This window comes from Indicator indicator, chromosome 3 (assembly GCF_027791375.1).
Source record: "Indicator indicator isolate 239-I01 chromosome 3, UM_Iind_1.1, whole genome shotgun sequence".
NCBI lineage: Eukaryota > Metazoa > Chordata > Aves > Piciformes > Indicatoridae > Indicator > Indicator indicator.
Genome location: NC_072012.1, coordinates 4,410,512 through 4,431,533, shown reverse-complemented (window position 1 = coordinate 4,431,533; position 21,022 = coordinate 4,410,512).

The following is a 21,022-nucleotide window of genomic DNA, read 5'->3' as shown; positions in this document are numbered from 1 at the left end:
CACATGTTGACAGTGCTAGTCCTGGTGCATGCTTTCATGTTGCAGCACGTAAAAATGAGGCAGTGAGTAGCCCTGACAGACCTCCTGAGCACACCAACTCAAGTGACATCAAGCTGGCAATAGCTAAACCTGACTATCAGGCTGGGCTAAACTTGCACTGGAACAGGCTGCCCAGAGAGGTTCTGCAGTCTCCTTCTCTGGAGACTTCAAAACCTGCCTGGATGTGTTCCTGCGTGACCTGTTCTAGGTGCTCCTGCTCTGGCAGGGGTTTGTACTAGATGACCTTTCAAAGTCCCTTCCAACCCCTAATGTTCTGTGATTCTGTGAGGCCCCTCATACCATAGAGCATGGTAGAGCAAGACCATAGCACCACAAGACTGTAGCAGCCAAGTCCATGTTTACCTCTTCTAGTGTTTTGCTTGCACTATAGTGCCAGAAAGCAACGTTTGCAGGACTAGCACCCTGTGAAAGTGCCCCATCCCACACTGCTGTGCTGTGCAGGTCACACAACCCCCCACTTTGGTTGTGTCAGCAGCTGCTTGTTAGCAAGGTAACCAAGCACTGTATCATCTGTGTGTCTGTGTGCGTGCATCCCTGTGTTTAGAGCTAGCTCCTTCTCCTCGCTGTGGTGCAAGCAGATGGAGACTGGCAGGGATAACTGGAATCTGGGGGTTGCTCAGAGCCACAGATGCAGCTTCTGCCATCAGCTCATGCTAGTAGCCCTCTTGTTCACTATCAAAGAGACAAGAGCTTGGCCAGGCACTGGTCCTTGCCCTGACCCTACAAAACCTTGCCCTGACAGAAAGCACTGAAGTGCCACTAGGCATGCAAGGGCCAAGGACTAAAAGTAGGGGACCTCTGCTTGTGGTTGGAGTTGGGCAAGGCCAGGCAGACTGTATTGGAGGCTCTTTGGAGAAGAAACATAAATGAGGTCACCCCTCAGTCTCTTCCAAGCTAGAGACCCAACTCTCAGCCTTTCCTCAGCAGGGAGATGTTCCACTGCCCTCAGCATCTTTATGGCTTTGTGCTGGACTCTTTCAAGCAGTTCTTTGAGGTCCTTCTTGAACTGAGGGGCCCAGAACTGGACACAATATTCTAGGTGTGGTCCCACCAGGGCAGAGCAGAGGGGGAAGAGAACCTCTCCTCACTTATTAACCACAGCCCTTCTAATCCACCCCAGGATGCCATTGGCCTTCTGCGGGCACATTGCTGGCTCATGGGCATCCTGCTGTCCACCAGGACCCCAGGTCCTTTTTCCCAGAGCTGCCTTCCAACAGATCAGCCCCCAGCCTCTACTTGTTCTTGCATAGTCTGGAACAATGAAGTGCATGTCAATATTGACAGTCTTAGGACTTCAGAACAATGAGGTAGTTTCTTCTCACCTCAACATATTGTGATTTTGAGGGGAAAAATGACTCTGGAAAATTCTGTAATTTTGATGTCTGTATTTTCTTATCTTGTCTCTATGGTTTGTCTTGTATGTGTTTTCAAAATTCTCTCCCAGATTTTAAGTGCTAGAAATGTTTTTTTTCTTCTCTTTCCATCCTTCTTTTCTTCATTGTTATTTTTTTCCTCTCTCTCCCTCTGTCCCTGTCTTCCCACCTTCCCACTTGCCTTCTTATTTCACATATAATTGCATGAGTCACCCCAGGAAAATTAAAGAATAATAAGATATATGATGAAACTCATGATAGAAGCTGAAAAAAAACCCATCTAGTTATATTCTGTTACCAAAAAGCATTTTAAACTAAAACAAACAAACAAAAAAAAAGAAGCTGAAGGGACAGAGCTCAAATTCTCTGCCAGATAAATCCAAATTGATCTCTAGTTTTCATGTAGTGACTGCTTTTTCCTTCTCCATTTCACTTACCTCAGCTGCAAAGGTGAAGCAAATTTTTCTCACACCCTCCCCCCCCCCCCCCCGCCCAGTCCTCTCTCTTAGTAATATTCTCACAGGCTCACCACCCCCTCCCTCCTTTTTTAGCATCAGTTTTTCCATGGAGTGCCAGGATTGCTGCTGTGGAGCCTGTTGGAAGCAGTGCTGCACACTCTGTCATCCCTGTCGTAACTCTCTGTCTTGCTGGCACTAAATGAGTGACACAAATTGTTTCCCTGCCAGATAAACACTGTCTCCTAGATTTAATACTCATATTCTCATGTGAGGAGTAGCATTATAAGAGCAACAGCAGTCAGTCTGCTTACAATTGTCCTGTATTTCGGGGGGGGGGGGGGGGGGGGGAAGGGAACTGCTGCTCTAAGCCTGAGGAAAGCCAGCAACTTTCTGCCCAGTCCTGCACCCATCAGGGTAGGTGCTTACAGCAGAATAACCACTTAGTTGGAAAGCCAGTGGGCTGAAAGGGAAACTCAAGCAAAGAAAAGGAATAGGGAAAAGGGGAAAAAATAAAAGGGGAAAAGGGTAATGTTAAAATGGAAAACAGAAAAAGGGGGAAAGAGAAAAAGGAAAACAGGAAGAGAAAAAAGGCAACAGGAAAATGGAGAAGGAAAAAGGAAATGGAAAAAAAGGAAAAGAGAAAACAGAAAAAAGAAAAAGGAAAACAAAAGGGAGAAAAGAAAAGAGGAAAGGAGAAAGGAAAATGGAAAAAAAGAAAAGGGAGAAAGGAAAAAGGAATAGAGAAGAGGAAAAGGGAAAATGGAAAGAGGAAAGGTGGAAAAGGAAAAGGGAAAGGGGAAAGGGGAAAAGGAAAAGGTGAAAGGGAAAAAGGAAAAGGGGAAAGGAATATAGAAAAAGGAAAATGGAAAAAGGAAAAGAGGAAAATGGAAAAAGGAAAAGAGGAAAAGGGAAAAAGAAAAAGGGGAAAGGAAAACAGAGAAAGAAAATGGAAAAAGCAAAATGGGAAAAAGGAAAATGAAACTCAACTGAACGCTAAATGAGGGTAGTGTATGCTCAACAAATGACAGAATGGAATCCCAGCAACCGAAAAAAACACAGTGAGCACAGCTTGTTGCACAGAGTTGTGATTTATCTGCTTTTATTTCCAGTAGTTGCAGTGGCATCATGATGTAGGATTTTAGAGCCTCTTAACTCATGCCTGACATTTATGGATATAGTTTAGAGTGCATGCATTATGGATAGGCAGTAGCCTCTCTGTGGCTGAGCAGCAAACAGTTTCCACTCCCAGGTCTTACTCCATCCTCACTTCCTTTTACAACTTGAGCTCAGAAACTGCCAAAGACACCCCAAAGACAAAGATTTTGGCCAAGAACACCAAAAAATAACCAAGACAATTCTGACTGCCCTGCCTTTGTTTCTGTTATATTCTATTTCCAAATACAGGCCTGCAACCAGAAGGGTTAACTGCAGCTTCTTCAGGCACTGCATATTCTGCAGTCTCCATCTGACCAAGCTGATCATCCCCTCACAGGGAAGAGCTGGTAATCAGCTCGAGTCACTGATGATTTTCTTTTGGGGTGTGTACAGAGTGGTGGAATCAAGACTGGAAATTTGAGCTGACTCCAATGTTAGCTTGGGAGATGACTGAGAAGAGGCATCAGAGGTAGGTGGACCTTGGTGCCAAGGCCTGACCTTATTGAGCCCAAATCTGCACAGGTCTCTGGTCGCTACAGAGGGACCCCAGCCCCTTCCTCTTGATTTCAGCTTGAGCACTGTTCAGGGCAGTATGTGAGGATGCATCTGCTCCTACTTAATGCTGGGAATGGGTGGTGCTGGAGGACCAGACTGAGAAGCCCCCATGTACCTGCACAGGAGGACAGAGGCTTTGGTCTGTGGACATCTTGTTCACTTCCTTGTGCTCTCTTCACGACCTATGCTTCCTCACTTGGACAATGGTGGGATGGCAGCATTGTCACTGCCATCTGCCTGGCACATGGTCCACTGCCCATCCCCACCCTCTTGGGTGGATAAGCATCTGACTAGACAGACTCATCTTTGTGACCACTGCCTGAGGAAAGCAGAGGCTGTCTTGGGTTGTGCCAGTCAGGACACGTTGAGAGGGCAGCCAGGAAGGAGGAGAGAGGGAGGGTGGCTTGGACAAGTCCTGTCAGCCATAGCAGCTGTAAAGGGAGGAGTAAGGCAGTGGGTGAGGATGGAAAAGGTAGTTGAGAGAAGGACCAGGATTTTAGTTCAGGAGAGGCCTCATTTGAAAATTCAGTGGAAAAGAAAGGGAGAGAATATTTGAAGGAGCAGCTGGATAGGTGACTTATCTGGAGGGGAATTCAGCCTCCCTGCTTGTTATCCAGGGGAAACAGCCTGCAGCCAAGGAAACGACTCTGTCAGAGGACTATGGCACAGGGACCTTTGTGACCAGGAGGAGCGAAGGCTTTAACTGCCTGGGGAAGACATTTTAATATGCCAGGGCCTGAACTAAACGCAGACTGCAGTGGTCACAGCTACCACTGCAAGAGATAAAGAGACATTTCACTCTCAGATAGCATCTTACAAGTGGTAATTAAAAGTTTACAACACCCATGTGAAGTAAGTGCATAGTTATCACTCCTGTTGTAGAGCCAGCAGAGGAGAGAGGGAAGTGGCTTGCCAAAGGCCAGGTGGTGAGTCAGTGGCGGTGCCGCCGTCACCAACCAGAAGCTCCCAGTTCCCAGCCCAGCCCAGCCTGCGAACCACAGTGGTGGTGTGGCAGCCTCCCTGCTGAGAGATGAAAGTGAGCTGATTTCTCAAGCACTTTGATGAGAGAAGGAAGGTTAGAAATAGCCTGCGGCTCTTTCTAGAGAAAGTGTCAGGGCTGAGAGGGAATTTCAGAGGAGGAGACCAGGAAAGGGGGTGGTGGTGAAGTAACTATTGATACAAGCAGCTGCGAAGGGAAGGGAGCCAATACACCAGAACCCAATGACAGGGGAGGAAAATGGGTCAATAAGGAAGTTGGATTTTCCTAAGAGAGGCAGCAAGAAAGGAAAAAGTAGTGAGAAGGGAATGGGGAATGTGAGAAAAATCCAGCAAGAGTGTGCATGGCAGCACTTGAAAGCTGTTGCATTGGGAGGCAGACAAGAAATGCCACTGAGCATGGGGTCTTCCATGGGGCAGTTACAATCACACTATTGTCTCCTGCACAGCAGCTGGAGATCTCAGAGCCCTCCAGAGAGCAGAGGGAGCATGGCTACCTTTTCACACCTATGGGAGAACTGAGGCTCAGAGCAGCAAAGCTCCTTGCCTCTGGTCACGCAGCAAAGCCAACGCATTATTCTGGTTTGAAGTATTATAATAAATGCAACTTGAAACAGAGGCAGGACAGACAGGGACACAGAGCTCTCAGTGGTAAAAGGAGAGAAAAAGAGAAGAGACAACCAATGTCAGCAGCCCAAATGTACTTTTTGTAGCTCTAGAATCACAGAATCACAGGATGTGAGGGGTTGGAAGGGACCTCCAAAGATCATCCAGTCCAAACCCATCTGCCAGAGCAGGAGCACCCAAGGCAGGTCACACAGGAACACACCCAGGTGGATTTGGAATGTCTCCAGAGAAGGAGATTCCACAACCTCTCTGGGCAGCCTGCTCCAGGCCTCTGGCACCTACAATGCCAAGTAAAATGACAGGTTGGAGGTAGTGAGCTTTGGATCTTCTCTGCCTTGATCTACAAGCTAAGGAATAGTAGGAGGCAAACACACCACTACGTGGACAAATAGGTGTGTCACAATAGTCCTAACACTAGCATCAGTGTCATCTCTGCCCTTACACAAGTTATTTCCTCAGTTTTCCTCCTTTCAGCGTCACCAAGGTGAACAGTTTGTACCTACAAGATGCCAGTACTCCACAAGACTTTCAAACCTCAACTATTCTTAGATTCTCAAAGTGCTTTGAGATGGACTAGTCTGGAATATTTCAGTTGGAAGGTACCTACGATCATCTGGAAGCTGCATGTGAGCACCATCCTGGTAGGGTCATTTGTTTGCAGTCATTGTGTGCCACAGGGCAGGAAGTGTGTGACGGCCTGTGGCTGCCACTCCAGAAGGGCCATCATCTGAAAAAGCAGAAAGAAGAAATTCTTCACCATGAGGGTGGTGAAACACTGGAAGAGGTTGCCCAGGGAGGTAGTAGAAGCCTCATCCCTGGAGATTTTGAAGGTCAGGCTGGATGTGGCTCTGAGCAAGCTGATGTAGTGTTAGGTGTCCCTGTCCGTGGCAGGGGGGCTGGAACTAGATGATCCTTGACGTCCCTTCCAACCCTGACAATTCTCTGATTCTAAGCCCAGAGAATAGCCACCAGCACTACTGGAGGATTGAACTGTCTGAGGTTAGTACAGTGTTTGTAGTGCCCAAGAAAGTGAGATGCTTTTGTAAAAGTTACTCTTAATTTCAAACCCCACCTTTTCTCACCTCTGCTTCCTCCTTTTCCTCACATGAAATGAAGAAGCTGCAGCTATTTTTAGCCTGTGGAGAGAAGAGAAGCATCCTCCAGTATAAAACGAGAGGAGAAAAGCAGTGTCATTCACAGAATCACAGAATCACAGAATGGCAGGGGTTGGAAGGGACCTTGAAAGATCATCCAGTCCAACCCCCCTGCCAGAGCAGGAGCACCTAGAGCAGGTCACACAGGAACACATCCAGGTGGGTTTGGAATGTCTCCAGAGAAGGAGACTCCACAATCTCTCTGGGCAGCCTGCTCCAGGGCTCTGGCACCCTCACAGGGAAAAGTTTCTCCTTCTGTTCCCATGGCACCTCCTCTGCTCCAGCTTGCCCCCATTGCCTCTTGTCCTGTCACTGGACATCCCTGAGCAGAGCCTGGCTCCATCCTCCCCACACTGCCCTGCACATCTTTATCCCCAGGAATGAGGGCACCCCTCAGGCTGCTCTGCTCCAAGCTGCAGAGCCCCAGCTCCCTCAGCCTGGCCTCACAGGGAGATGTTCCACTGCCTTCAGCAGCTTTATTTGTGGCTCTGTGCTGGACTCTCTCAAGCAGTTCCCTGAGGTCCTTCCTGACCTGAGGGGCCCAGAACTGGACACAATATTCCTGAAGGAATCAAGAAAGAGCACTATAAAAGATAAGGGCTATTTTTAGTAACACTCTTTTAGTATTAAATTTTCCACCATTTATTCCAACTTCATCACTTCTTAAGTGTATCAAAGGCTCCCTCACCCTCTCTTTCCTCCTGGCACAGAAGGCCATGACATCAGCTGTGCAGTGCTACCACCCTCTGGCCACCGTTAACACCACAGTCCTCCATCTGCAGGAGTGCCCTGAACTCCATCATCTACTTTGGACACTTTGCATCTCTGACCCAGACAAAAAAGTCTCTTCGGTCACTTGCTTTACACAAGCAAAGTGGTGTTGCTGCACCACAAAAGAGCTGCCGTGTAGAGCTGCATCAGGAGGTGTCATTCACTCTCTGTCTGTCCTGGGTACACTGAAGGAAGCAGTTCCCTCACATGCAAAGGCTGACACTTGCAAACGTGCTGGTCCTCTGCTGGTCCAGTGCATGAAGCCAAGTGGGGTCATCTCCTCTTGCTGTCATGATACACCAGCTGTATTAGAATGGGCCCTGATTCCTACTTTGAAGATGTCTCTTGGGGGATGAGACATTCCTGTGTCATCTTGAGATTAAAATGTTAGAATGGCAGTTCCCCTGAACTAGGCATTTTGTCTTTCAGCACCTCAGCTGTACAGCTGTAAAACTGACGTTGCACCTCTTAGCTCTCGCACATGGGTGATGCCACATTGAGTTCAGGAATAGTTTTGACTGCATGACCATATAAAAATGCCAGGTTGCATAGCAGTCCATCCACATCTTTCTGGACTGACACTCCCAACGCAGAGACTCCTGCAGAGACATTTGCCTTCTGCCCAACAGAAGTTGCAGCAAGGCCAGGAGCTCATTTCCCAAGGAGCAGCAAGAACTTATGGGGTGGGACTGGATGATCTTGAAGGTCTCTTCCAACTAGATATATGCTGTGATTCTGTGGCAAGGACTGGAAGAGTTAAAAAAGTGTTTGTGACCCCAGGGAGGTTTCTCATCATCCTGCCATCTGGGTGGGTCTGCAATTGCCTTGCACAGCTTTAGAGCTCACAGGGCATGTGTGGTGGGTCAGTGGGTGTGTGGTAACCAGAACATAACGAGGTAGCCCCTGGGCAAAAAGCAGAGAAACAGCAGCAAAGGCTGCAATAGGGACTGGTAAAATAGGAGCATGAATTTTACACTCTGCTGCTGAGGCTTGGCACGTCTGTGTGCTTGAACCAGGCCAGAGCCTTGAATTGCTCTGGCTCTCCCAGCACTAACTTCAGTACTTGCTGAGGCCCTAACTGGGTTGCAACATGATGGCTGTATGCATACCCTGATCCTGCAGATAACCAGGAGATAGATCAGGCATGTGCCTGCTTCGTGTTCCAGCAGTGTTTGTGCTGAAACATGCCTAGCTGTGGGAGAACCTCCCTGGCCTCTTTGCACCAGCTGGAAAGCACAAATCTTTGATCTGAGCTCCAGGAGCTGCAACAGTTTGAGATGCTGGTGCAGAGCATGTGCTGATGTGGCATGATGAAGACAGATCTATGTGTCTGGCAATCCTATTACCTGAGTGCAGTGAGCCATAGTGGATGAAGTGCCCAGCTGGGCAATTGTCCTCAAATCATGACGGACAGCTGATAAAAGAGATTAGAGCAGCTCCTCAGGCCTTTCAAACAGGCTCATGACTTTGAATCAAAGTTGCCACTTTGCCTACTGCTGATCATAAACTTGTCCAATGTGCCTGAAAGCATTGGTCAGCCCCAGCAACCAGGCTCTGCAACCCTCACGGTGTCAGCAGCAGCAGCAGCGTGGTACCACTGTGCCATCCTTACCTCCAGGGTCCCAGAGAACACAAAAGCTTGGGGTTTAGTAGCTTGCTGGGGGAATTTGAGCATGTTAGAGCTTTCTATCAGCCCTCTGTTAGAGCTTTCTCACAAAACATAAAGGAGAGTGGTGGTAAAGCAGCTGAACACATACAGAGGGAAATGACAGCACGGAAGCTGGATAGCACAGGAGCTAGATATTATTGCTTGGTAGGAGAAAAGGGTTACTTTGTCCTTTAATTTACCACCCTCAGAGACACAAATTCAGAACTCACATAAGCTCTAACACAACCTGGTGACACGACTTGAAAGGTGAATGTGTTTCTGTGGATCTGACAGGTGTTAATGATGGCTTTCAGTTGAAAAGGAATCCTGGAAGAGAAGCTGCTCGTTAAACAAGTCTAACAGCACCGATGTTTTCTAACAGGATTACTTGCTGGGACCAGGTGTTGCACAATATCAAGTGTCTTGCTCTCTCTATTTTAAGAGAAGATCCTTATGAGTGTGATCATCTTTGAAGGTCCAATTTCATTGTCTGATGTGCTTCAACCCGTGTTTCCTATGTAGGGGTTCATAATGAGATTAGTGGAGTGTAAATCTTCATGCATTTTAAATAAACAGTCTCTGGAGTGTCTGGCACTAGAAATTTATTGTTCTGCCTTTCCCCATGGGCACTGATGTTGCATCCCTTAATTGTAAGGAATTAATCTGTGTCATATTACAAGGCCTTTGATTACATTTTAAATGGGAGTTTCATCTTTTCTTTGTTTTGGCTATCATATAATTTGATTAATTGCAATTGGTTGGATTTTCCCCCCCTCCATTTGCCACAGAAAGGCCAAAGCCTTCTGTTTAGTATTTCAAAAGTAGTCCATATGGAGAAGCCAGTGGCACAATGCATGGAGCAGCCCCTGACTCAGTGCAGAAATCACTGTTGTCATGTCAAATTTACCTGATTAACATTACCTGCCAAGATTTCAATTGGTATCCCTGCCCATTCACACAACCTGAATGGTTAGTTCCCAGATTAATATTCTTAGCTGTTTGTTCTGATACCAGAGCATGATGAATTACCTCTTTGTCTCCACTGACTATAGCAGCCAATGTAATGCAAATGTATATTCTAGGATATCCCATTTGTGCTTGGAGTGTATTTGCCTTTGCTTCAGATTACCATAGCAGGTCCATCTCAGCTCCAAGGCTAAAACTATATCCAGCAGAGGAAGTGGTGCTGTCTGGCTCCCTCTGAGCTGCAGTTACAGGATCCTGACTTCTGTTGTAATGAGGCCAGTGGCTTATCATGGGATTTATATCAGCATAAAACTGGAATAAATCCCAATAACTTCAATATCTAACATCATTGTGATTACCTCGTCCGCTCCAATGTATTTCACAGGATGTACAGACTTCCCATAACTGCTGCCTCAATCTCCAACAGTGTGAGCCTCAGTAAGACCAGCTTCTTCAGAAAATGAAATCACAGAATTCTATAATGGCTTAAGTTGGAAGGGACCTCAGAGCTCATCTACTGAGGGATGGCAGGGACATCCCTCAACTAGATTCAGCTGCTGAAGGGCCTCTCCAACCTGGCCTACAACACCCTCGGGGAGGAGGCAGCCACAGCCTCCCTTGGCAACCTGTTCCAGAGTCTCATTCTCCTTCTATCTTCATTCAAAGTCCCTCCAGGGAGAAGTAACTCTTCCACATCCTAGGTAGAAGTCTTCTATAGCTCATTACCCTGCTGTTAGACATCTTGAGTCCCAAAAATATTCTGTTGGTGAAAGAAACAGATGTAAAGTGGTAGTGGTGTTGTTTTTTTCTAGAATTCTAGAATTCACTGTCGATATCGAAGCTACTACAAGTCAACAAGACCTGCAAAGTCATTGTCTCACATTACAGAATGTGTTTTTCACCCAATGGGTTTAACAGTGTAAGGAGACCCTGTGATTATCAATCATGATAATGGCTGATCAGTGATGAAGGGTTTGCCCCCGTGTAGACACTTAAACAGCAAGCTCTAAAACATCACCAGCAAAATTGACTTGGTGATGGTGCTTTGCCAAATGAGGGATCTGTGATTAACCTCTCCTTGCCTGCTCTAAGTGCTCATAACTCTCGAGTTCAAAGCCCAACATGACAGCCTGCTTCTGCCTGTGCTGGAGCCAAAGTGATGCAGCTGGGGGAGAGGAGCAGGAAAAGACCTTCCTCTTTTCATAGCTGGATGGCTTGGCCTTTGGTGCATGGCCTGGCAGAGAGGGTGGGGTTTCCCTTCCTTGTTGTTTAAGTAACTGAGGTTGTTTAGCCTGGAGAAGAGGAGGCTCAGGGGGGACCTTATTGCTGTTTACAACTACCTGAAGGGAGGTTGTAGGCAGGTGGGTGTTGATCTCTTCTCCCAGGCAACCAGCAACAGAAAATAGGACACAGTCTCAAGCTCTCTAGGGGGAAGTTTAGGCTTGATCTTAGAAAGGAGTTCTTCACAGAAAGAGAGATTGGCCATTGGAATGGGCTGCCTGGGAAGGGGGTGGAGTCCACGTCCCTGGAGGTGTTTAAGAAGAGCCTGGATGAGGCACTTAGTGCCAGGGTCTAGTTGACTAGTTAGGGTTGGTTGATTGATTGGACTTGATGATCTTGGAGGTCTCTTCCAATCTGGTTGATTCTGTGAGTAGGTTTGGCATGGGCTCTTGTCACACTGATTGACACTGAGATTGCCCGGGGAGGTGGTTGGGGCCCCATCCCTGGAGATCACAGAATCATAGAATTAACCAGGTTGGAAAAGACCTCAGAGATCATCAAGTCCAACCTATCACCCAACACCATCTAAGCAACTAAACCATGGCACCAAGCACCTCATCCAGTCTTTTCTTAAACACTTCCAGGGACAGTGACTCCACCATTTCCCTGGGCAGCACATTCCAAGGGACAATCCCTCTTTCTGGGAAGAATTTCTTCCTCACATCCAGCCCAAAGCTCCCCTGGTGCAGCTTGAGACTGTGTCCTCTTGTTCTGTCACTGGTTGCCTGGGAGAAGAGACCAACCCCCACCTGGCTACAACCTCCCTTCAGGTAGGTGCAGACAGCAATGAGGTCTGCCCTGAGCCTCCTCTTCTCCAGGCTAAACACCCCCAGCTCCCTCAGCCTCTCCTCACAGGGCTGTGCTCCAGATCCCTCCCCAGCCTTGCTGCCCTTCTCTGGACACATTCAAGCAACTCAACATCTTTCTTAAACTGAGGAGCCCAGAACTGGACACAGCACTCAAGGTGTAGTCTAACCAGTGCTGGGCACAGGGCAGAATGACTTCCCTGCTCCTGCTGGCCACACTATTCCTGATGCAGGCCAGGATGCCATTGGTCTTCTATATTCAAGGTGAGGCTGGACAGGGCTCTGGGAAGCCTGATTTAGTTGAGGATGCTGCTGCTTACTGCAGGGGTAGTTGGACTAGATAACCTTTGGTGGTCCCTTCCAACCCAGACCATTCTATGATCAAATGATCTTGTATAGGAATGTGCCACCCAGGATAAGACCTGGTCAGCTGTCATTCTTCACATCCATGCATCTGATTCTGTTGGGGATTTTTGTGTTTCATGTGTGTTAGTTTTTTAACTACCTTGTTTATCCTCTTAGAACGAGCATTTCATGCCTTAATCCACAGCTGTTATGATAATTTCTTTCAAAGCAAGCACCAGGTTTCTCAGGTAATTACTGTGCTATAGGACCTGAGGCTTCAAGAAAAATGAGTAACCATGGCAACTGACTGACAACATATCCATGGCTCCTTTTACCACCATTAAAGAAATAAAACTAAAGCCTTAGAGTTTTTTTCAGCTGTTTGCTTGGGTTTTTTTGTGTTTGTTTGTGTTTTTTTCCCTATTTAACTTTTTTTTTTTTTTTTTTTTTTTCCCCTGGCTCTTCATCTAAACCCATTGCAAATTCTCTGGAGCAGTGCCACAAAGGCATTGACACACAGCAAGTTTGTTTTCCCTGTGGAAGAAAAGGTACATACACCTGGGAGGACCAGCTGGGGCTGGCAAAGTGGCAAAGGGGGGAAACAGTCTGAGTGGTGAACTTACAGGGATCTGTGTCCAAATGAGATCAGATAGCCAGGGCTGAGGAGCTTGCCTGCATGTGACTCCTCTTTGGCTGGAAAAGACAGATGCTAAGGAGACTTTGCTAATTTCCCCTGCCAAGAAACCTGTAATAAGCTCGGAGCAAAACAGCAAAGGGGCACATCTGGTAGTTTCTCCTAAGCTAGAAAGGGCTCAAAGCCAAGAGAGATGTCTAGGGGCTAATTTGCTGGCCTGTCTATAGCACAGGATTTCTCCTGTCTGAGCCCTGACGAAAGCCTGGTGTGCTCTGTCTGAGAGCAGAGAAAGCTGGCAAGCCTCACTGGGAGATGAAGGCTAATGCAGCTTAAGGCACAGCAGAAAGGGGCTTCCTTCATTCACAAAGAACTCCAGTCAGCCACATCGTGCACATTCAGTTCTGCAAAAGTTCTGCATCTTCATCCATGGATGAGATGCTAACAAATATGCTGCCTTGGCATTCCAGTGAGGGGAACTGCTGGATGCAGGCTTCCTGCCCACTGCCAGGCAGAAACAGTCTGCATCTGGACAGTGCCTGCTGTGATGGGATAACCAGAGATGCCCAGAGCACTGCAGGTAACCTTAGAGAAGGTTGCACTGGCTAATTAACCTTGCTGGGAAAGGGAAGCTATTACCCTAGTTAAATCACTACACTAACAAGGTTAGGGGCTTGGACAGGCTGCAGAGGTAGGCTGAGGAGAACCTCATGAGGTTCAATAAGGCAAAGTGTAAGGTCCTGCACCTAGGTTGGGGCAATCCTAGATATCAACACAGGCTGGGGGAGGATGAGACTGAGAGCAGCCCTGCAGAAAAGGACCTGGGGGTGCTGGTGGGTGAAAAGCTGGACAGGAGCCAACAGTGTGCACTTGCAGCCAAGAAGGCCAATGGCAGCCTGAGCTGCATCAAAAGCAGTGTGGACAGAGATGGTGAGAGGGGATTCTGCCCATCTGCTCTGGGGAGACCTCACCTGCAGTGCTGTGTCCAGCTCTGAAGCCCTCAACACAGGAAGGACATGGACCTGATGGAGAGGGTCCACAAAGATGATCAGGGGGATGGAGCACCTCTGCTATGAGGACAGGCTGAGGGAGCTGGGGGTGCTCAGCCTGGAGAAGAGAAAGCTCCAGGGAGACCTAAGAGCAGCCTGCCAGTAGCTGAAAGGGGCTACAAGAAGGCTGGAGAGGGACTGTTTGCAAAAGCCTGTGGGGGGGAATCAACAAGGGGTGGAAGCAAAGACAGGTAACCTGGAACAAATACAAGGAAATTGTTCAGGAAACCAGAAACCAGGTCAGGAAAGCTAAAGCCCTGGCAGAATTAAATCTGGCCAGGGACATGAAAGCTAACAGAAAAGGATTTTACAGGTATGTCAGGGAGAAAAGGAAAGTAAGAGTGAATGTGGGGCCCCTCCAGAGGGAATCAGGTGCCCTGGTTACCAAGGATATGGAAAAGGCTGAAGTGCTTAATGGCTTCTTTGGTTCAGTCTTCAAGTGCCTCAACCACTCAAGTCACAGAGGGCAATGTCTGGGTCTGGGAAAGTGGAGAACACCATCCACAGTAATTGCAGATCAGGTCCAAGAACACCTAGAGAACCTGAAGGTGCACAAGTCTGTGGGACCTGACAAAATATACATCCATGGGTCCTGAAGGATCTGGTGGCTGAGGTTGCTAGGCCACTGGCCATCATATTTGAGAAGTCATGGCAGTCTGGCAAAGTTTCCACAGACTGGAAAAGGGAAACAAACCCCCTTTTTTAAAAAGGGGAGCAAAAAGAGCCCAGGGAAGTACAGAGCAGTGTCACCTCTGTGCCAGGTGAGATCATGGAGATGATCCTCCTGGTAACTGTGCTAAAGTGCATGGAAAATAATGAGGACCTGGGTGACAGCCATCAGGGCTTCACAAAAGGCTGGCTGGTGGGCAAACAAGCACATGAAAAGGAAAGCCTTGTCATTAGGATTCTGAAAATCTGCTCCAACTTCAGGCTAGGCTTTGAATATGACATTAAGAAACACACTTCACTTACCTTAGGTACATCCTTAGCTGGTATAAATTGCTGTAAGCTCACACCATCAGTGATGCTGGGTCAGCTTCACACTAGCTGCCCAGCTGCTCTTTTCCCTTTGAATTCTCTCATGTCAAGCAATGGTTTGTTTGCATTTTCTAGGGCACTGCTTGCCCTCTTTGTCCCTTGGTATGTTCTTCCTATGAAGACTGTAACCTGCTTAAGGGAAGGAACTCCTCTTACTCTCTTTGTACAAGGCACAGTGCAACACAGACCTGATCTTGCCTGGGGCCTCTCAGCTTTGTGATGTTGGTTATTCTTTAATAATAATTGGCACAATGTACCCCACTTGAGAGGATGAAACTATTTCAGGAATCATCTGCTGGACACTCAGCACACTTCAACATAGACAGTTTCAAAACTTACTTTAGTGATGTGGGAACCAAGTCACAAGCAGTTTAAATGACTTACCCCAAATCACATGCTGGTGGCCTGTCTAATGGAAGATGTATTCCAGAACTCTTTGTGAAGTTATCAGAAGGTTTTGTGCCATGCAGCAGAAACCACCACCAATTCCACAGCTTGGACATAAAACATTCAGTGTTGCTGCTCACTGGGGTAAATGGATTACCCGTATTTTGGGAACACTCATTGTACTTCCACACAAGCCTTATGCTGCTGAGCACAGGCACAGGTGTTGACATTGCTACCAGAACCCCAGCCCAACCTAAAACCATGACTAACTCCCTACAGCTGATGGGTGAATTAATGCAAAGTCTTCGGGTTCCATCTAGTGGTTACAAATCCACCAGCAGCTGCACCTCACCCATGGGCTGTTTTTAACCCAGGAGAAGCAGGGCAGCTGTGACATAACACAATTTTTACTATGTCATCACCATGTATTTGGTCCCTAACTTCTGATCAGTCTTTGACCCACTGCCTTCCTGCATCATTGAACTTTGGAGATCCCTTCCAACCCAAACCATTTTATGATTCATATTTATAAGCTGTGACATTGCCTCATTCCATGTCAAACCTATCAGCAGAACATCAATTGAAGCTGTAGAATGTTTGTTGTCTGAGTAACTAATACATGCCTTGGACAACGTGAGTCCTTCCAGAAAAGCTTCTCTGGTACAAGTACTCCCCACAGTGGACAGCAATACAGAAAAAAAAAAAACCCAAGAGCTTTCATCCCTAGTGACTGCAAAGGCATTCAGATTTTCTAAATGACAATAAACAGTAAAAAACCCACAAGCTTTCTGAACTAGGAAAACTTGTAGGGAACTGCTAGTCCAGAAAGGACTGAACAGATGAGTCAAAAGACCACTTGGTGTGCAATGCAGAAAATAAAGGTCTTTAAAGACAGCTGTGAAAATTTTCTTCCACCATGAAGACAACAAAAACAGTGACTGGAAACAGTTCAAAAGCAAGCTGAATACACTTGCCCATGAATTGTAGGCTGACATTTGCACAGTCCATGCTGATAAAGTAGAGTTTTAGCTACAGTGACTCTAGGTTCTGCAGAGGCTGTAGGAATGGTCCCCCTAGCAAAGGGATAGGATTTCATATGGCAATCCCCCACCCACTGGAGCAATTTAGTGACAGACTTGGCTGGTCTATAAGCTTCGAATCTGGGGTTTCCTGCTAGTACTACCAGAGAGGCAGCTGAAAACTATGTCAAATTTTGTTTTGGTGGTTGCTGACTCTGATAACCTTCTCAAAACCTGAATGCTTTACTAATTCTGTGGAAAGTTGAGATCGCTGAAAAGAAGACCTTCTTCTCCTAAAAAAACCCCACAAACCAACAACAGAAAACTAAGGAACAGGAATGACTGCCACAGCACCTGATCAGCCTGTTCCTTTGGGGCCATATGGTTAAATTTTCCTCTGTTGGTGGATTCTTCAAGATTTTGTATTGCATATGATACAACTTCCTTTTTCTCTTGCTGGGAATGCACTGAATAGCCATGGTGGCCATGATGGTTTCTAGCCCTAGAAGCCTAGCACAGGTACAGTGGAGAGGCACAGGAGAAGTCCCAAAGCATGGCTGACAGGCCATAGGAAGCTTTCTCAAGACATAAAGGGAGTGGATTTGATGGAAGTACCCATGGACCAAATCCAGCTTGGGAGCTGTCAGCAGGATAGGTTCAGTCTTCACCACAGAAGAATCTCCCTGGACGCTACTCTGTGTCAGGGTCACTCACAGCTTGGCTCACCTTATTGCTGTGCCATGCTGCTGGGCCCGCTGCCCACTGCTCCCTGACAGCTGCAGTGCAGTGCAGCAGCCGAATACTGAGAGAAGCTGTAGCCCTCTGAGTGGCCACCGCTGCACACCACTTGCCAGCAGCCAGGCAGAGGCATGCTCCAATACAGCTGCAGCCCAGCACAGGCAGGAGAGAGGGATGAGACTCTTGGCTTAAACACAATTCCCAGGAGAAGCAGCAGCAGCCCTGACAGAAAAACCTCCCAGCTTTGGCTAAGAGAACCCTGTTCAAGGCTGGGCAGCTGCTTATCAGTGTTGGCCGAGAGTCCAAGCAGCCCAGGGATGGGCAGTGAATGCTGCCAGGGTGCTGATGGTCACATTTAACCCCGCAGTCACAGCTGCAGGAAGAGTACTGCACAATGGAGGGCATGGTTAGATCACCTTGTTGAGGGAATTCAGTAAGATACTCTTGCTTATACCACTTACACAAAGAGAAAGCAGTTTTGTGTGTGAGAGGTTTATCTGAAGGATCTGCAGAGGCCAACAGTTGACAAGTTGACAGTTACCATTGGTAAATTGTAGAGCTGGGTGCTGAACTAAGAGCAAAGCAAGTACGTGATGGTTTAAAGTAAGGAAGGGTAAGCAGTCCCTTCTAATGGAACAACAGGAGCAGTCAGCTTTGCAGAGCTTGTACAATAGGTTTTGAGATGCTTCAACATCAAGTCTTCTTCAAAGGCAACAGCACAACAGGCTGCATCTCCCAAGATATCTAAAGGTTTAGTCTTTGACATCACCATGGCTCATGGTGATAGAGTAAGGCAAGTGCAATGCTCCTCTATTACTATATTCTCACACAAAAAGATTGACAAGTACACCCTGAGAAGGAACCAGTTGTTGGATTTGGCTTACGAATGCCCATGCACAAAACATGCTTAAAGAGAGAATCTCCTTTCCTTAGGAGGAAGCTCCAACATACATCCTGCCACTTAGATCTCACAGAGTGGTTTGAAAATCTGCCAAGTTTGTTCCTTCATGCAAGCTTTCCTGATGATTAGGAACTGTTTTAAACTTATGTCTCTTTATTTCATAGAATCATAGAACGGTCTGGGTTGGAAGGGACCTCCAAAGGTCATCTAGTCCAATCCCCCTGCAGTCAGCAGGGACATCTTCAACTAGATCAGGTTGCCCAGAGCCTTGTTGAGCCTCACCTTGAATATCTCCAGGGAAGGAGCCTCAACCACCTCCCCAATCAACCTGTTCCAGTGTTCCACCACCCTCATGGCAAAGAACTTGTTCTTAACATCCATCTTCATCTCTCACTATATGTCTCACCTTTTGTTGTGCTGAGATTATTAAGTTTCAGCACAGAAATCTTAGTTAAGCTGGTGGAGTCTTAATTCAGACCCTGCTGCCTGCTATGAGTAATGCATAACAGAATAGAAGACATGCCTACAAGAACTGTACAACAGGCTGTGGCCAAAAGCAAATTCCCTCCAAGACGCACAAGCAAATAAATACCTAAGGTGTTAAACAACTAACCTGGGAGGGGAAATCCCTCTCCCTCCTCTTTCATGAGCACTCCCCAAATCTGACAGTCAATGCAGTGTATGTTAATGCTTCCAGGAAAGAAGATGGTCTTAAAAAAACCTCATAGCGTCACAGAATAATTTTGGCTGGAATGACCTCCAGAGGTATCTAATCCAACTGCCTTTTCACAGCAGGTCTAATCAGCTCAGGCTGCCTAGGGTTGTGTCCAGCTGAGACTCAAACACCTCCAAGGATGGAGATCTCATATCCTTTCTCGTCCAGTTTGCCTGAGTGGCCACACTCTGGTAAAAAAATAAATAAATCCTAATACCTAAATGGAATTGCTTATATTCCAGCTTGTGCCTTTTGCTATTCATGCTTTCACTCACTTTCATTAAGGCTCTTTCAATTTATTCAACTTCATTCACACTGTCAAACCCCACAATCACAAGCAGTGAAGTGTGTGTGCCCAGCAGTTCTGGACATGACCTGTGCTTGCGTGTGCTGGAGCACCTCTGCTACCAAGACAGGATGAGGCAGCTGGGGTTGTTCAGCCTGGAGAAGGCTCTGGAGGGACCTAATAGTAAGCTTCCAGTGCCTGAAGGGGACATCTCAGAAGGCTGCAGAGGGACTATTTGCAAAGGCCTGCAGTGATAGGACAAGGGGCAACGGTTTGAAATGAGAGAAGAGCAGATTTGGATTGCATGTTAGGAACAAGATCTTCAGCATGAGGGGTGTAAACATGGCAACAGGTTGCCCAGAGTGGTAGTTGAGGCCCCATCCCTGGAGATCTTGAAGGTGAGGCTCGACAGGGCTCTGGGTGACCTGATCTAGTAGGGAATGTCTCTGCTCACTGCAGGGGGGTTGGACTAGAAGACCTTGGGAGGTCCCTTCTAACCCAGGTGATTCTATGGGCACCAACTGTTTCATCCTTATGGAATCTCTTGAGAACTGGGTATGAAAGACAATACAACCCAACAGTCACTATTGTGTCATCCTTGTGCTTCACAGCCTGGTTACTTGGTTGCATTTGATGATCTTAGAGCTCTTTTCCAACCTTAATGATTCTATACTCCTGCCTTCACACACTTCAGGCAAATTGTGTGCCCACTTTCTGTGTGAGTTTGTTTTGAGTTTCTGAGGCTATGTCTGCTTCTGGCAGGACTGAAAAAGAAATGGCATTTGTGATGCTCTATCTTCCTGCCACATGCAGCTGGCAGACAGCAGAGTCCTGTGCAGATGAGTTTTCTGTGCTACAGACTGCAAGTCTGTTTTGAGAAGAAACATATTTCTCATTTTTACTGCCTTATATTGTGTCCTTGGTTATCAACACAAGCCTTTCTTTCAACCTTTGTTCTGGTCTTTCTTGGGGTGCTTACATATGCCCATTTCCATTCGTGCTTCACTCGTACCAATCAATACTTAGAGAATCATCTTGGTTGGAAAAGACCTTTGATCATTGAGTCCAACCATTCTCTACCTCTGCCAAGTCTGGTACTAAACCACATGCATTAGCCTCCTATCTATGCATCTTTTAAACACCCCCAGGGATGGAGATTCAACCACCTCCCTGGAGAGCCTATTCCAGTCTTTGAGAACCCTTTCACTGAAGAAGTTTGTTCTAGTCTAGTGGAAAGTGTCTTTAAGCAAACAACTGAAAGGTTTGCCTGACTCACGATTCTTATCTACTCTTTAGAGTTGGCAATACATTGCTGACTCAACTGCCTGAATCATTTTCTACCTTATCTGTCAGTCCTGAAACTACATTGAGCATGAATCTGAGTTTTATTGTCCTCAGCAACCTGTTGACAATCTGAGCATGCATATATGCCTGCCTGGAACAAAAACTAGCCCAGAATTATCAATTTACTTTGCTAAAGCTAGAACTCATGCAGGAAACTCCTCCTTCTAACTCTCCATTCCTATTGCTTTTTATAAAAATGACTTTATTTCTTTAAGTATCATAGCAAGAGGGCAAACATGGAGAAGCATGCCCAATGAAAAGATCCTTCCATATCCTTTCATTCAACAAAGAAAGTGCAACAAACCAGACCAAAGGACCACCTTGGTATTTTTCCTTGACGTGGTTCTCTTTCTGTGACCTGAATTGTGATTGTGACTGTGTAGTTTCACATGCCTTTCAAATCAGGTGTCAGTATCAGGCAACACAGGCTGGCATTCACTTTATTTTTGAGGTTAACTTCCTGATCCAGAAGGAGGAACTGACGCTAATTGCTCCTTAAGCTTGCATTGCTAGTGAGCCTGAGTACAAAAAGCTCAAATGGATCTAGTACTCAGGCTTCTTCCCATCTTTCTGATTCAGCCTTCACTGTGTTTCTCCACAGTCCCACGGATTTTTTTGAGCCCTAAATCAGCATTAACAGGAAGCTCTCTGCTTCATACCCCCTCCAGAACACCCACTGCTGCAACCAGCATTGATTAGCAGCTGACTTCCAAACTGGA